At 45.5% G+C, this 16757-nt stretch overlaps 1 protein-coding gene and 1 long non-coding RNA gene across 3 annotated transcripts in view; one reads left to right on the top strand and one right to left on the bottom strand.

Annotated features, from left to right (window-relative positions):
* Positions 1-8895, bottom strand: part of CEP68 (centrosomal protein 68) — a 31484-nt gene extending 22589 nt beyond the window's left edge. The window contains exon 1 of one of the 2 annotated variants that reach the window (XM_007970433.3): positions 8754-8895. The gene's annotated coding sequence lies outside the window, so the exon portion shown is untranslated. The remainder of the gene's footprint in view (positions 1-8753) is intronic. The other variant, XM_007970432.3, reaches the window with a different exon arrangement.
* A 4-nt stretch (positions 8896-8899) lies between these two features.
* LOC119627358 (uncharacterized) lies at positions 8900-16148 on the top strand. Its single transcript, XR_012095333.1, has 2 exons — positions 8900-9353; positions 9653-16148. It is a non-coding gene; the product is annotated as an uncharacterized lncRNA (long non-coding RNA).
* Positions 16149-16757: the final 609 nt, after the last annotated feature.

Genomic DNA, 16757 nt, shown 5'->3' with positions numbered 1-16757 from the left:
CAGAAATATGCCATAGGAGCTTAACTCTTATTTATATCAATTAGACTATGGTAAAATTGGTTTCTTCATATGTCCTTTCAAGTGGCAGAGTCACGGTTTCCAAAAACCTACTGATGACATCAAGTGAGGACTTATTGTACACAGAGAGCTTCCTCTTTCTTTTTCATTACTGCCCAGTGCTGTATTCTGGTGCAAGGATGCACTAGTTTATTTCACCAGTCCCTTATTAGTGGACATCTGGGTTATTTCTAGTCTTTTTTGCTAGTCCAAACAATGCTATGATGAGTCACTATGCACACGCATATGTGTTGGCACATCCTCAGCATAAATTGCAGAAGTAGAGCTGCTTAGGCGAAGGGTGCCCACGGGCATGCTTTTGGCACACACTGCCGAGTGGCCCTCTGCACTCCACCAGCACATGTGAGGGCCAGTTCCCACGGGAGCCAAGGTCTTTAATCCTCATGTCACAGATGGGGAAATGAAGGATCCGAGCAAGACAAGTCCAGGACTGCCCAACTCCAGAGCCCAAGATGTTTATGAACCAAGTGAGGAATAAGCGATCAAACAGTTAAGCCACAAAGCAGAAGAGGGAGAAGACTGGTAGAGGGACAATGAGAAGAGTGACAAGTCTTGCTGCGACAGAGATCTTATGGAGCCATATCCTCACCTGGTGGCTCCTTAAGAAACTGCACATGAAGATGTTTACAGGCAAGGTGTGTTTTCACAACTAGGGGAACACGCTGAGCCCTTGAGCTGGAAAAACCAGGGTGAAGGCCGGGTATAGCCCATAATTCCCAAATGCTACTTCTTGCTCCGTTTCTAAAAACTCTCTCAATGGCCAGAGATCCTCCACACCCCTCACTAAAGGGTGCGGTCTTGAGACAGGGTGCCGGAATAAGATGATGGTGGGGCAAGGGAGGGGTGCAAACAAATTATCCCTTTGTTTTGATGATGTAGTCTTTATTTATCTTGTCTGGACCTCATTATTCAAAAAAAAGAAGGTATCTATTTATCCTGGAGAGATGGGGAGTGGTGAGCTATTACAAACTATTAATTTGACATCCCTAAGTAACTTACAAGGATACACACAAACCTAAACTAGGTTAGTGGTGTGGCCAAAGCCCCTTCAGTAACCAGGTAAGAAGGTCTGAAATTCAATGATGCTCATGGAAATGGTGCATCTGTAACGACGGAATGAAGGTAGTTACTCTCTCAGACTGGATAAAGAGTCCCTTCCTAATTTTATTAATCTGCCTGATAAACCATGCTTTTCCCCCTGTACTATACAAGTTTATTATGAGAACCAAGACAGACACGTGTGAAAGAAAATGAAAACCAATCTATAATGCATTCAAAACTGTCTATGAAATGTTACCAAAATGCAACGAAAGGGAGAAATCAGTTGGGATAAATATAATCGGGGAAAACTTCCTGAATTAATGACTGAAGACAAACCACTTTTAAAACAGCAATCATACTGAAGAAAACACTGGCCCAGGCTACGATAAACGCACAAGTTTTGGATTCCTAGGACTCAACTCTGTCTGCATCTGCCAGGTGGCCATCCGTTAACACTGCAAGGTCTGGTGTTCATTTCCATAGATCCAAGATTTTACATATCATTACTTCTAACCCTCTGGGGTAGGGATGGAGGGGACAGATTCGGTTTGGAACTTTTAATAAGAGACAGCCTATCCTTCTCAGACTGGTGAACAACACTTGTTGTGTTGGACCCACAATGTCTCCCAGGTCATCAGCTTTAAACAATCTCCTAATGTGGGGCCTCCTGTTCTCGGATCACACATTTTACAGTGTCCTGGAGGCTAGTAGCTCCACGATGGGGCACAGGCCCCAGTCTCCTCCCAAATGAAGAAAGTGCCAGGAGGTTGGACTGAATGACAGGAGGCATCAGAGCACAGACAATGAACTCAACCCTCTCCTCTGAGAAAGGTCTGTACACACCAGAACTGCCTTGTCCTTTGTCCAAACCAAGAGACAAGGCACATAAGCTTCAGGATATTCTAGGGACCATCTGGACTTCACTATTAAAATTCTAGTTTCCAGAACCTGAAGAGGCTGTATGATCCACTAGATATAATTAGGAGTGATGTAGACTTGGCTTACTCTCACCCTACAGTAAAAATACGCCCACAGATCATGCATGTGGTAACACAAACTCTAAGCCTGGACATCTGACCCTTCTTGGTATATGCTGCATCACCCTAGGACACTCCTGTCACAGCTGCCGGGCCTCCTCCCACTCACTTCTGTCCAGGATGGAGAGAGGAGGACTGGGAACCGTGGGAGGGGCAAGGCTCTGCTCTTGCTCTTGACTAAACCCCTCAAACAGATGAATGATCAACTAGAGAGCAATCCTCCTTTGAACAAAAAAAGACCTCCCGCAGGACTTTTTTTTTTTTTTTGAGATAAGAGTCTCGCTGTGTTGCCCAGGCTGTAGTGCAGTGGCACAACTGCAGCTTACTGCAACCTCTGCCTCCCAGGTTCAAGGGATTCTTGTGCCTCGGCCTCCCAAATCGCTGGGATTACAGGCATGCACCACCATGCCTGGCTCATTTTTTGTATCTTTAGTACGGACAGGGTTTCGACATGTTGCCAGGGCTGGTCTCGAACTCCTGAGCTCAGGCAATCCACCCGCCTAGGCCTCCCAAGGTGCTGGGTTTACAGATATGAGCCACCATGCCTGGCCTCTTTTTTTTTTTTTTTAGATGGACTCTCACTCTGTCGCCTAGGCTGCAGTGCAGCAGTGAGACCTTGGCTCACTGCAACCTCTGCCTCCCGGGTTCAAGCAATTCTCCTGGCTTAGCCTCTCAAGCAGCTGGGACTACAGGCACATGCCACCATGCCCTGCTAATTTTTCTATTTTTAGTAGATACGGGGTTTCACCATGTTGGCCAGGCTAGTCTTGAACTCCTCGCCTCAAATGACCTGCCGGCCTCGGCCTCCCACAGTGTTGGGATTACAGGCGGGAGCTACCACGCATGGCCAGAACTCTTTAAGTCGTCAGCTCCTTTTAGAACAATCTAATTTATACCAACTTTGCCCTGGTAGCTCTGTCCTGGCAAGGGCTTGTCTCTGTACCTGAGCGCACAGTCACCTCTGCCAGCTACAGAGGCCAGGTGTTGTCAGACTGAGCAAGCCCTATGAGTTCAGGGTCAAAACCTCGACACTTGTTTTCACAGGAGGCCACAGGTATAAGTGATAATTGCTATGAACACACAGTGGCAGAACCTGCCCACAGAACTAGACAAAGAGGCTTTCCATGCTGCTCTTTCTCCAATAACATGAAACTGTCCACAAGGAAACAGAAGGCAGGACCCAGCAGAGGTTGCTGGAAGAACTCCAGGGGAGCTAGATTTATGGAATAAAGGAGCTTAAAGGCAGAGGCCAAGTGGCGTGGGAGGCAGCAGAAAAGGAGGTAAAGACACGTAGCGGAAGCCAACAAAGGGGCCAGTCACAAGAGGTGACCGAGGCCTGCTTCAGGGTGATGTGGGTGCCAGAAAAACTGTGGCTGGAGGTCTGAGACTGGGAGGCCAGCAGCAAAGAGCAACTGCCATTTCCACCTGCTCCTGACCTGCCGAGAAGTCCCCCTGGAGCCCCATAGTCCCCCACACCAGCCTTGTCTTCCACTGTGAGGTAGGTCACTCTGAGCACTTTGTACTCCTTCTCTGCAGATAAAATAAAAGTAAAGTGAAAATGAAGAAAAGACTCAAAGCTACAGAGGGTAAACTGTGTGTGCTGTGGCTTGGCCATGGGCCAAGGCCATCCCCAGGATCCTCAGGCACCACGAGCCCGTTCTTTTCTTCCCAGGGCTGCTTCTAGAAGTTTTGCTTAGAGTCAAAATAACAGAAGGAGTCTCTCAAAGCCCTAGGAGGAGCCAGTGGGTCCCTCTAGATCAATGTGGTAGGGAGGGCTGTGGGCCAGGCTGCTTGGCTGTCTGTTCCCTCACCTTCTCACTCACTTATCTGTTGGCTGACTGACCAGGGCCACCAGACAGCCTCCCCGCAAGGCCAGTCTTCTCACTTACAGGGCAAAGTCTTCAGATGGCTTTTTTTTTTTTTTTAAATTTGCGATGGAGTCTTGCTTTGTTGCCCAGGCTAGAGTGCAGTGGCGCTATCTCACTGCACCCTCTACCTCCTAGGTTCAAGCAATTCTCCTGCCTCAGTCTCCTGAGTAGTTGGGATTACAGGCACCCACCACCACGCCTGGCTAATTTTTGTATTTTTAGTAGAGACAGGGTTTCACCATGTTGGCCAGGCTGGTCTCGAACTCCTGACCTCACGTGATCCTCCTGCCTCGGCCTCCCAAAATGTTGGGATTACAGGCGTGAGCCACTGCGCCCAGCCTAGATAGCCTTTAAAGAAATGTAAGTCACATCTACAAGGAGCTTGACTGAGTCCCAGTTACTCCTCCCCTCAACTCCAAGTTCTCTGGCCTCCTCAGCAGTCAGCAGAGTGTATGTAACAAAGCTCAATGTACAAGGATGCCGAGGGCTGAACATGTCAATCAACTGCACCTTTTTTCCCACCAAAGAGCAAAGCAGAAAAACACCCTCCTTATAAGAAAAATCACTGTCAGAAGAGGCTGTACCTGGACCACATGGGTGCATTTCTACAGACCATTGCTTTTACTATACTGACAGTTTTTTTTTTTCCATTTATTATTTTTGTAAGATACAAGGCCTCGCTATGCTGCCCAGGCTGGTCTCAAACTCCTGAACTCAAGCAATCCTCCCTCCTTGGCCTCCCAAAGTGCTGGGATAACAGGCATGGGCCACGGTGCCTGGCCCTGACACTTTTTTTGTGAGGTCATCAGGCTACATGTATGAAGACTGAGAAGAATCTTACCGATTCTCTCAAGAGATACTATTAAGAATGCCACTCACTGTACCACAGCATTCTCTTTGGGGAACCCATGGGAGAATTCTCTGGCCTCAATAACAGAAACAGCTGTCTCCACTCAGCAGACATTTTCACTTTGTAAGTACTGGCAAAACTGATACAAAAAAAATTTCCCTCTGCTTTGGCTGCTACAAAGCTCAGGGCCAAATACACAATCTCACTTGAGTAAAATGCATAGGACAGAGAGGTACTTGCCTTTTTGTGCTAATCTCTCCCTTGACTTTCTCCTATTTTTTTTTTTTTTCACTCCATGTGCCTCAATTGCTTTTATTAAAAATCTTGTTATATCAAAGTATCTTGGAACAATTCCTCAAATAGTTTTTTTTTTTTAACAAGATAGAGAAATTGTTAAAACAAAAAATAGAAAACAGCTCCTAAAGCCAAGATTTTATTCCAATACCATAAGAAAATAAAACCCATTTACCCAATACTTCTACAAAGCAAATGTAGATACTCGGGTTAGTACTTCACTATCAAAGTGTGATCCAGCACCAGCGGCATCTGCATTACCTCAGAGCTTGTAGGGAATGCAGATTCTCAGGTCCTACCCCAGAACCTTGGAATGAGAACCTGCAGTTTAGCAGTATCTCCAGATAACTTGGTAAGCACAATGTTTCAGAAGCACTGGGTTGGTAAGTAAGGCTGTTTCAGCACCCTGAGAAGGAACAACTAAAATAGCTTTACAACCATTCCTTGGGTGCCTATATGCCAGTTACACACAAGAAAATTTATGGTCCTTGTCTTCGAGGCCTCTGCAAAAGGACATTAGAAAAGGCTTACACCTTGTGGCAGGTTTTTAATGGCTAATTATAGAATACCACAGCTGGAAGGGAGTCCTCAGAAATAATAATATTCCCTAGAAAGAATCTGAGATTCACGGTGGCTATGTTAAAAACAGAATCACAGACCTGAAATTCTCCTGTGCCAGTTACAAGTGAGAAGGGGAAAGGTATTTGTTCTGGAAACTGGAAATAATTTAAGATAAACTGGTATGCCAAGGGAGCTTACAGCTACAAGGAAATGTGCAACTTAACCTGTTTCCTGTAACCAGAAAGTGGTACAGGAAAACCTGGAAGTGACGCAGTGTCCCCCAAGGGTTGTATCTGACACCTCTAGCTGGCAGACAGGTCTAAAGCCAACAGGAACACTTCTTGGGCTTTTCACAATGTTTGTGAACAACATTAAAGATAGTAGTTTCTTCATGAGAACAAATTTAAGTTATAAGGAGAGTCCACCTCCATAAGCTCCGCTTCTATCTGGATGGATCAACCATGTAAAGATTTTCTGTCAGCCACACCAGGCCCCAATCTATTTAGCTCCTCTGATTTTACATGACCATTTCAGGTACCAGACCCCATTAAGAGTGTATCAGGTACAACTGTAACTCTTGGCCAAACTTCTATTTGGCACTGAATCAATCTTTAGCTGGTGGTGAGACTCCAGACACATAAACAGATAATATTCTATGGAATACTTTCACTGTGGAAAGAGAATCAGGAAAGGCTAAAGGGATGTTTAAAAATCAGCCATCAGGCTGGGCACGGTGGCTCACGCCTGTAATTCCAGCACTTTGGGCGGCTGAGGTGGGTGGATCACCTGAGGTCAGGGGTTCAAGACCAGGCTGGTCAACACGGCGAAACCCTGTCTCTACAAAAAATACAAAAATTAGCGGGACATGGTGGTGGGCGCCTGTAATCCCAGCTACTTGGCAGGCTGAGGCAGGAGAACTGCTCGAACTCGGGAGGAGGAGGTTGCAGTGAGCTGAGATTGTGCCACTGCACTCCAGCCTGGTCAAGAAGAGTGAAACTCCCTCTCAAAAAAAGAAAAAACTCCGCCATCAGATAATGGGCCAGGCACCGTGGCTCATGCCTGTAATCGCCTGAGCCCAGGAGTTCAAGACCAGCCTGGGCAATATAGAGAGACATCATCTCTACAACAAAATAGAAAATTAGCTGGGCATGGTGATGTGCACCTGTGATCCTAGCTACTTGGGAGGCTGAGGTGAGAGGGACTCTTGACTCCAGGAGGCTGAGGTCACAGTGAGTTGAGATCATGCCACTGCACTCCAGCCTGGGTGATGGAGTCAGACCCTGTCTCAAAAAAAGGGATCGGATAAGGACCAAAAAGCAGAGAGATCCTGAAGGGTCAAGTACTATACAGATATTTCATATTGGTGAGTGTGTTCAAGTATCCATTTATTTTTCTCCTAACAACTGCTAACAGCTAACAGCTACAGATCATTTTCTTTGTGCCAGGAACTATGGTAGGCACTTTACATTAATATCTTATTTAATCCTCAGAACCCACCACACAGGTACTATTACTATTCCCATTTTCAGGATGAGGAAACCAAGACACAGAGAAGTTAAATAACTTAATGACATGCCTGTAATCCCAGCACTCTGGGAGGCAGAGGCAGGAGGATTGCTTGAGCCTAGGAGTTCAAGACCAGCCTGGGCAACATGGCAAGAACTCCATCACCATTAAAACAAACAAACAAACAAACAAACAAACAAACAAACGTAATCAGAGTTAGTAACATGGCAGAGCTAAAGTCTGTTTGACTTAGAAAGCCTGAGCTTAGCTGCCTTCCTAACCTGTAAGAATAACTGGCTCAAGAAGTTAAATAAATATTTCTGTTGTGTCACCTTTGGGCTACCATGCTGATTTTGTTTCCTTTGGCTTCCTTCCATCATTGAGTGCCTTTTATGTTCCAAGCATTGTGCTAGGGGCTGGGGAAACCGCAATACAGTGTGATGTGTAAAAATAGAGGTCGTAGAAGGTAGCCCTGAACAGGGAGGAGTTATCAGTCGCAAGGTGAGTAAGTGCCTTCGAAAGCTTTGCAAAAGAGCTTAAACCAAATTCCTTGTTTTTTTTTTTTGTTGTTGTTGTTTTGTTTTCTAAGCGGGCCAGAATGGACTCAGCAGAGGGTGGGAAAGGGGAATGGAGTGAACAAAGTAAAAAGTGGTGACTTCTAGATCTTTCAACTAAACCCAAAGCAAACTGACCCAACACCCTTTGTCACGCACTTTAACACAACATTCTCCATACCCTAGATCTGAGGACTGTTAGATTATTTACAAATGCTACCTCCCTTCGTGGTCCTGATGAATTCCCAGTGAGCTCCAATCTGCCCTGGCAGGTTTCCACTCATTTTTGTTACAAACAATACACTAAACCCAAACTACTAATCATCAAGGGCTGGAACAGGTTTTGGACATTCGTCCCCAGGCTGCTGAGAACTGTTCTAGTGATGACAGTTAGAAAGGGTAGCCCTCCGAGGCAAAAAAAATGAGACATCTAGATTTTTTCGCTCCGCATCTGGGCGCTGCAGCATCCACGGCGATAAGAAGACATCACTGGTCTCCATCTTTCGAGGGGGAAAGGCCCGCGCTGCACTAGCCCTGACTGGGTAGCTGGGTAAACAGCCCACGCTCGGGAGAGGCCTGAGGGAAAGTGACCTCCCCCGGGGCCCAGGCCGACCAGCAGCGCAGCTGCTCCGCCACCAGATGCGCGGACTCGCGCGCTCCCTCGCCGCGCCCGGGCACTCCCAAGCTCAGCCGCCCGCCTCGGCCCCGACCCCTCGGCCGCCACAACACACGCCGTTCCGCCCGCAAAATGGAGGCGAAAGCACGAGGCGCCCCCGCCCCCAGGGAGCCTTTGTGCCCTTGCCGGCGGGGACGCGAGGCCAGACGGCCCGCACCGCAAGGGCCCCGCAGGCACCGAAGAGAAGGGGCGGAGGGGGCCGGGCTGCGCGCGGATCTAGCCCCGGCCACCGCCCCCAAGGCCGCGGGCACCCCGAACGCCAGCACCAGGGCGCGGGACGCTGCCTACCTACCGCACCGCGAACGCTTCGCACGTCCGGAACGGCCTCAGCAGCCCCATGCGGTGGCCCCAAGCTGAGGGGCCCTGACTGCAACCGCGGCCCTCCAACTGCAGCCCGAAACGCGCAGGGCGGGACCGAGCGCCAACCACGCCCTTCGGACGCGGTGACCACACCCTTCTTCCCGCCCCTTCTCCCTCCGCGGGAGAGCGTTCGGCATCCTGTCGCGCAGCCAATCTCAACCCTCAGCTCGACCAGTACGTGGACGCTCCTGCAAGATGAGCCCGCCCCCTACTTCGTCGTGGCCTATGGGAAGCCGGGACTTCTTCAGCTGCTGTCGTCCCTCGTTTTTGGAGCTCCGACCTCAGCTTCGCCTGAGAGCCGGGTTGTGCAAGGGCGGGTCATTCCGGGGGGCTTAGGGGTGGGTGCCGGGAGGCGCGCTTTCCCGCGTGAAGGTCGCGCCAGGAGTCATGCGTACATTCGTTCATTTTGCTCTGGACGTACTGATGTTTCTACGCGCCGCCGCCACGAGGTGGTCCCACCTCCTTTCGCTGTGTTTCTGTTTACATTCGCATCTGCGAGACCCGGCGGCGCGACCGAGGCCCGAACAGGTGCTGTGGGGCGAGGCGGGGAGCCAGTGCCGAGGGGAGCTCCCCAGGCCGGGTGGTTGAGGCCAGCTTCGGGGGGAGGTGGAGCTCTGCCTCGCAGAGAATGGGAAGGGTGTGGAAAATGAACTGGGAGCTGCTTAGCGACTCCGAGCAGCCTGCTTTGATGGGAAATTGGTGATGGAGTCAGAGGGAAGTGGGAGGCAGCTTGTGAGAGGCTAGGGTGCACACTCTGTCCCCTGCCAGCATGAGACCTAGGAGCTTTCATATATCTCTATCTAACTATCTATCTGTCTATTTTGCAGAGATGGGATCTTGCTGTGTTGCCCAGGCTGGGCTTGAACTGGACTCAGACTGTCCTCCCGCCTCGGCCTCCCAAAGTGCTAGAATTACAGGCGTGAGCCACTGCATCCCATCCCCTAGGAGCTTAATGATACTGCCCTTTAGCTTTTACTACTCAGCAGAATCCGGAGGCATAGAGGAACTACCACCTAGCCGGCGTGGGGAAGGGGTCCTCCCTTCTGATGGTTTTCTCTCAGCAGCACTTTCAGCAATCTGGCTTCTGCTGAATATCTCCTCAATTCATAAAACAGGTGTCTGTAAATGTCAACCCCAGCTGGGTGCAGGGTACAAATTTTTTCCTGCAGAGCTCTTGAGTCCCAGGTAGTTTAGGAGACAAGGACTTGTTTGGTTTTCCCAGACCTGTCAGGACAGCTCAGAGGTTTTGTCTAACCCACGGGTCACAAACGTTTGACAACAGCAGCATCTAGCCCACAGATGGTTTTATTTGGGCATCACACAGGTTTTCTTTGTTTGCTTGCTTTTGTTTTTTTAATAAGAATTTGAATCCCATCAACACCACTGGTCCATTAAGTAACAGCCAGCCTTCACACATTTGCTGCCTACCGGAAGGGATTGGTGTTTGTGACCCCTAGATCTTTGCTATATACAGAAGACCTCCAGTGGAGTCACCTAATCCCACAGCCAAGTCACCCCTGCTGAACAGAGAACTGTACAAAGTCCAAACAGGCATACATATCCTTATGGTTTCCTCATCTATAACAGAGGGGATAGGATGAAGGATTCCCAAGGTTCCTTTTGGTTCTGACGTTCTGTAATTTTGTGTTGTGAGCAGCTTTTGTTTTTGCCTGATGGGAAAACTTTCCTTTGGGGAATTGTCTGCAGTCCCCTGGATCAGATGGTTCTTTAGCACCACACTTCTCTGGCCTCTCGAGGCAGGATGGGTGTGGAGAAGGGGAGGTGTGGAGCCCAGGCTCGGCCAACTATAGTCTGCCTCCTCTTGTTCTCAGATTTCCCCAGGGATGTGCACATGCCCAAACCTAAGATGATCTGAGCCCTTGTCGGGGATTTTAGAGAATGAGGGTGTGAGAAAGAGGCTCTTTCCTCTGGTGTTTCTGAGCATGGGAAAAATAGGCCTGGAGCTGTCTGTAGTTATATTCCTTGCACCAGCAATGCTGGAGAACCAGGTCTGGAAATGTTAGGAACCAGCTAAGCTATCCTGCTTTGGTACTCTGATTAGGGTGCATGCCAGCTCCTTTGGTGGTGACATGAATTATTTTTCAACTCTTCTCACTCAAGATTCAAGTTTTGGGAAGGACCATTTACTAGGCCTAGTCTAGGTTATGTGCCTATGTTCCAATTGCTAATAGGCAAATAGAGTTCTGGTTTCTCCTGTGGCTTCTAGTCAGGGAGGCCTAGCCTCATAGCAAGACTCAATGTGTGGGGGCCTCCCCTCAAATGAGAAGAATGAGACGCTGGGTTGCCAAAAGTTGCTCCACTATAGGCCATCTCTTAGGCTGCCCAGCGTTCACAGAAGTGCTTTCAAAGGTAAATGAAAATGCTGCCATCCAACAAAATGCGAGTATCTCTCCTACAACAGAATTTACTTATCCCTTCCCCAAAGCAGGGCATCTCAAAATCTCCTCATTTATTGTATTTGGCCCAAGTCCAACTTCTGTTAAGTGATGTTCCATTCTTCCTTTCAGTTTCCTCGTCATCCCATCCCATCGTTGCAATGTGTAAACTAAATTGTAAAGTTAAGCATCACTGATAGACTTTAGATACAATTGTGAAGAGAAAGGAAATGAAAGAAAAGGACAATAGCTAAAAACTCTCCATTTATATATGATATAGCAAGAAGGGAAATACCGTTAGAGGTTATAATCCTCATTTTTGTAATTGGTAACGAAGCTTTATTGTCATTTACAATTTTCCTTCTCTGCTACCTATTCCAGGTCCCTCTTTCCTTCACACAACCCCTCAGCTGGCCAGGATTCTTTGCCTGGTTGGGTTAAGCAAGTTTTTGTTCTTGAGGAGGTTGTCTGTAGGTAGGTTGTAGTTTGTCTGTAGGTGGTGCAGTATGTTGCCATCAACTTGTGCCCTGGCATGAGAGTGATGAGGTGCCTCAGGAGACCTCCTGGGTTCTAGTACTGCTCCTCTTGCCTCCGTGGCGTGACAGCACCCCCACTTCCTCCTAAGTGTCGAGATCAGTCACCAAACAACATGTGACCTGTGGCATGAGGAGACCACATCAATTTCAGTTTCCAGTTAATAGGAACCATTATTGTAGTTCTGGTGAAAGCATTGTACTAAAATATCTAAACCAACTGGTTTGAGGAAAAGCAAAGTATAAATTTTGAGGAGAATCATCAGGTATGATTTGAGAAGTGCCACACCCATTGTTTCCAGCAATGATATTCTGCTGTGGAAGAAACTATTGGTCACTGGTTCAGAGTTTTGTCTCCCAGCAGGCACTTGAACTAATTTTTTTTTTTTTAATTAAAAATTTTGGCCAGTTGGTGGCTTCTTGCTTGGTGGCCGGGAGCCAGATTCCATGCTAGGCAGGAGCAAGGTGCAGCCGGTGGGAATGCAGGAGAGGCCAGTCGCTTGTTTTGGGACTTTCGGAACAGCAGCCTGGGAACCAACAGAGAAGATTCCGTCTTCCAGAGGTTGCCACTGTCTGCCAACTCACTTGTCTCCATCCTCAGTCATCTTTTAAAAATACGTAGTGACACTCTAGCTGTCTGGTTCTTCATGGGGAATGTGAAGTCTGACATCATTCCTATTGCCATGAAATCTGAAAGTCAGCGTCATTCTCACTGAAAATTGCCTTGGAGTTTGACAAACCCTTTCCGCAGTGATATTGACAGGTTGTTTTGTTTTTGTTTTGTTTTTTTGAGATGGTGTCTCACTCTGTCACCCAGCTGGGGCTGGAGTGCAGTAGCACGATCTTGGCCTACCGCAACCTCCACCTCCAAGGTTCAAGGGATTCTCCTGCCTCATCCTCCCGAGTAGCTGGGATTACAGGCACCCACCACCATGCCTGGCTAATTTTTGTATTTTTAGAAGAGACGGTTTCATCATGTTGGTAAGGCTGGTCTTGAACTCCTGACCTCAGGTGATCCACCTGCCTTGGTCTCCCAAATTGCTGGGATTACAGGTGTGAGCCACCACACGTGGTCAGATGCAAGTTATTTTGAGCTAAACAGAAGAGCTACCAACATCCATATAAAGTAACTATAAGAACAAAATAAAAAAAGTTTCAACTAATGAAAATTCTTCCCACCAACCACAATTCCATCCAACAGCCAAAAAGCAGAGGAAAACTAACAATACTTTTCATATGAAGTAAATACCATTTAGTAAGCAGCTGCAGCTATAAAGAATACCAAAAACCAGACATTAAAAAACTCAAAATAGAAGTGGACACAAAGCAGAAAGTTATAAAATGAGAACTGACTAAATTCAGGAAAGAAGTAGAAGAAAAAGCCAAAATAATCTTGAGATATGGAAACTAAATTACATTGTGTCCACGGGAAAATAGGTTAGCCTAAAAATTCAAGAAGGAACATTCATAAATTTAAAACAGCCAAGAGAACCCAAAACAAATTTGGAAAAGAAGGAAAAATACCAGAAAAAAAGAGAGATAGAAGATAGACAGAAGTTAACATATGCATCGCTGAAGTCTCCAAAGAAGAGAAACATGACAATGAAACAAAGCTATAACTGGAGATAGTTTCTGGATATAAAATAAAACATGAATTTTTGGGACCAAAGGTACCTGGAGAAAAACTGACTCAGTATCATTAGCCTCAGTGAAATGCAAATCAAAACCACAATTATAGCCACTAGGATGGCCATAAAAAATGTAACAAGTTGTTGATGAGGATGTGGAGAAATTGGAACTCATACTTGGCTGGTAAGACTGTCAAATGGAGGCTGGGCACAGTGGCTCACACCTGTAATTCCAACTCTGCCAGTCTAACGTGGTAGGATCGCTAGGGCCCAGTAGGTCAAGGTTGTAGTGAGCTGTGATCGTACCACTGCACTCCAGCCTGAGCAACAGGGCGAGACCTTGTCTCAAAAGAAAGGAAAAAAAAAAAGTATGTCAAATAATACAGCCACTTTGGAAAGCAGTCTGGAAGTTTCTCAAAAATTAAAACAAAGTTACCATATGACCCAGCAGTTCCACTCCTATGTATATATCCAAGATAAATTAAAACGTATGTTCATACAAAAACTTGTACATGATTGGTTATTGCAGCATTATTCACAAGAGCCAAAAAGTGGAAACAACCCAAATACCCATTAACTGATGAATGGGTAAGTAAAATACAGGATATCCATAATATGGAATGTTATCTGGCAGTAAAATCAATGCTACAGAATGTAGACGAACTTGCTATACAATGTGGGTGAACCATGAAAACATGCCAAGTGAAAGAAGCCAGTCACAGAAGACCACATAGATGATTCCATTCGTATGACACATCCAGAATAGGCAAATCTATGGAGATGGTAGATTAGCAGTTACCTAGGGCTCCAGGAATTCAGGGGAATGGGAAGTGACCACTAATGGGTAACAGTTTATTTTAGGGGTAATGAACTAGATTTGATGGTTCTAAACTTGACTGTGATGATGCTTGCACAACTCTGTGAATAAACTAAAACCATGGAACTGTGTACTGTAAATGGGTGAACTGTATAGTAGGGAAGTTATATCTCAATAAAGCTGTTTTTTTAAAAAAAGATATAGGAGTCAACTTGAAGGACTTTTTCTTTTTTTTTTTTTTCTTTTCTTTTTTTTTTTTTTGAGACAGAGTCTTGCTCTTTCTCCCAGGCTGGAGTGCAGTGGCACGATCTCACCTGACTGCAACCTCTGCCTCCCTGGTTCAAGTGATTCTCCTGCCTCAGCCTGCTGAATTATAGGTGCTTGCCCCCACATCCGGCTAATTTTTTTTTTTCTTTCAGTAGAGACAGGGTTTTACCATGTTGACCAGGCTGGTCTCAAACTCCTGACCTCAAGTGATCCACCTGCCTCAGCCTCCCAAAATGCTGAGATTACAGGCATGAGCTACCACATCCGGCCTTGAAGGACTTTTTCATTGGCCAAATTTGGGACAATCTGCAAATAAAAATTAATGTTAATTATTATTTAATTATATTTTAAGTATAATTGTATTTATATTTGAGATAATTATATACTTAAATGTATAATTCAATATAATTAATAGGTATATAGTTAAGTATATATGCTTAATATATGATTATATTTAAAATGTTTATATATTAAATATATTAATAATATATTGTACTATGTAATGTTTAACATATATAAATATAAATGTATTAAATGTTAATGTAAAATAAATATTTGTAATCTGTAATTATAATTGATTATAATATAATAATTTTTTGAAAATCATGGTCCATAGTCAATCTCAAACAAAACATAAGAAAACAGGGAGCGAAAAAGAAAAGCTCGTCTTTACAGAGTGATAGATGTAAGAGGAATGTTAGATTAGACAATTATCCTTTTGGAAACTCAAATGTAATAATTAACTAAGATAAGGATTACTAATGGATGCTAAAACTATTGGGAAAAAAGTTTCTGGGAACAAGGTATTCACACAGACTCTCAAGTATTGCCCCACTGATTATTTACTAATTACAAAAGGGAAATTATGCGTTTATAATGGAAAGACTGAGCAGTTACCACCATAACCAAGTGATCAAACATCACCAATAATGGGACTACTAGATATGTGCCTCCTAAGTAGAATTCTTTCCAAAAATATTTAACCTAACTTCCTGCTTACAAGAAATACAGTAGATACTGGTATAAGATGAACACCATTAGGAAGTAATCATCTCCAGAATATGGGATATTATGTAGCTGCACCAGACCAATTTGGTTCAACTTTTATGTAACAAAGTTATGAGTTGTTTTTCAGTTGCTAATGGAGCCTCAGGTCATGTAACCTGAGCAGGCCCAGATTAACCAAGTGTGTAGCCACAGGGCGGAACCTAAGTGCTCAGAGGAGCAGGGACTGAATTAGGAAGCTGACATTGCATGGCTGGATCTACGATGCAATCAGATTGAGCTCTGGCATCACTCCTTAGCAGGATCCAGTGAGATCATGCCTCTTGGCATTACCTCATTGCAAGATCCAGTCAGATCATACCTCATTACCCTATGCTTATAAAATCTGACACAGCCCGGAGCTCAGGAAGGCATTGCTTTGGGAGCTATCTATACCCATTGTTCTCTTTACTAGTTGTAAGTAATAAAATCCCCTTGTTAAATCCTGCTTGGTTGTGGCCATTGGGTTGTCACTTACCAAGTGACCTAGCCCACCTGTTGTGTGGGCAACAGTTATACAAAACAGTTGGCCTGAACTCTTCAAAAATGTCAACAGTATGAAAAACAATACCCAGAAATAAATGTATTGGAAAGAATGGTTCTAGATTAAAAGAGACTAAATAGACAATAACCAAAAACAATACAGGAAACTTGAGTGGATACTGGAGCAGGAGAAAAAGAGCTATAAAAGGTATTTGGGGAATAATTGGAGAGAGTTGAATTTGGGCTGATATTAGATGATGATATAGCACAATTGTTAAATTTGGGGGGAGGTGATGGCATTGTGGTTACATAGAAAAATGTTTTTATTCTTAGGAGATACATGCTGAAGTAATTAGAGGGGAACTGTTATAATGTCTTTGTATTAGTCTGTTTTCACACTGCTGATAAAGACATACCTAAGATTGGGCAATTTACAAAAGAAAGGAGTTTAATGGACTTACAGTTCCACATGGCTGGGGAGGCCTCACGATCATGGTGGAAGGTGAAAGGCGTGTCTGACATGGCGGCAGACGAGGAGAGAACTTGTGCAGGGAAACTCCCCTCTTTAAAAACATCAGATCTTGTGAGACGTATTCACTACCACAAGAACAGCGTGGGAAAAACCTGCCCCCATGATTCAATTACCTCCCACCAGGTTCTTCCCACAACATGTGGGAATTCAAGATGAGATTTGGGTGGGGACGCAGCCAAACCATATCAATCTTTAACTTAATTTTGGTTGTTTAACAAATAAAACTGTATAT

This window comes from Chlorocebus sabaeus, chromosome 14 (assembly GCF_047675955.1).
Source record: "Chlorocebus sabaeus isolate Y175 chromosome 14, mChlSab1.0.hap1, whole genome shotgun sequence".
NCBI classification, from domain to species: domain Eukaryota; kingdom Metazoa; phylum Chordata; class Mammalia; order Primates; family Cercopithecidae; genus Chlorocebus; species Chlorocebus sabaeus.
Note: the sequence above shows the minus strand (reverse complement) of the source record. Positions and strands in the feature narration are given on the sequence as shown.